The following is a 1,005-nucleotide window of genomic DNA, read 5'->3' on the forward strand; positions in this document are numbered from 1 at the left end:
AGACAGGATGTCCCTGGAAGCTCCTCTATGCTGATGACCTTGCCCTAATTGCGGAGTCACTATCAGAACTAGAACAGAAGTTTCAGGTGTGGAAGCAAGGACTAGAATCGAAGGGCCTTAGAATCAACCTAGTTAAAACCAAAGTCCTAATAAGTATGAAGGTAGAAAAATCACAAACACCTTCAGGTAGATGGCCCTGCTCGATCTGTAGCAAAGGCGTAGGTAGAAACTCTATAAGATGCACCCAGTGCAAGCTATGGACACATAGGAGGTGCAGCAATATCAAAGGAAGGTTAACGAGGAAGTTAGTTTTTGTATGTGGCAGATGTTCAGGAGCTGGAAACACTGTAAATATGCAGAAAACAACTTCTGTCACATTCTAGGGAGAAAAACTAGAAGTGGTTGATAGCTTCCGATATCTAGGTGACTAAGTTAGTAGTGGGGGAGGGTGCGCTGAAAGTGTAACTGCTAGAATAAGAATAGCCTGGGCAAAGTTCCGAGAGTTCTTATATCTGCTGGTGACAAAGGGCCTCTCGCTCAGAGTAAAAGGCAGACTGTATGATGCATGTGTACGAACAGCCATGCTTCATGGCAGTGAAACATGGGCTGTGACTGCCGAAGACATGCGTAGGCTTGCAAGAAATGAAGCCAGTATCCTCCGATGGATGTGTAACGTCAGTGTGCATACTAGACAGAGTGTAAGTACCTTGAGAGAAAAGTTGAACCTAAGAAGCATCAGTTGTGGTTTGCAAGAGAGACGATTGCGTTGGTATGGTCATGTGGCGAGAATGGATGAGGATAGCTGTGTGAAAAAGTACCACACCCTTGCAGTGGAGGGAACCTGTGGACGAGGTAGGCCAAGGAAGACCTGGGATGAGGTGGTGAGGAAAGACCTTCGAACACTGGGCCTCACCGAGGCAATGACTTCTGACCGAGACCTTTGGAAATATGCTGTGCGTGAGAAGACCCGGCAGGCCAAGTGAGACCTAAATCCAAGGCCTCTGC

Source organism: Octopus bimaculoides, unplaced genomic scaffold (genome assembly GCF_001194135.2).
Source record: "Octopus bimaculoides isolate UCB-OBI-ISO-001 unplaced genomic scaffold, ASM119413v2 Scaffold_319118, whole genome shotgun sequence".
NCBI lineage: Eukaryota > Metazoa > Mollusca > Cephalopoda > Octopoda > Octopodidae > Octopus > Octopus bimaculoides.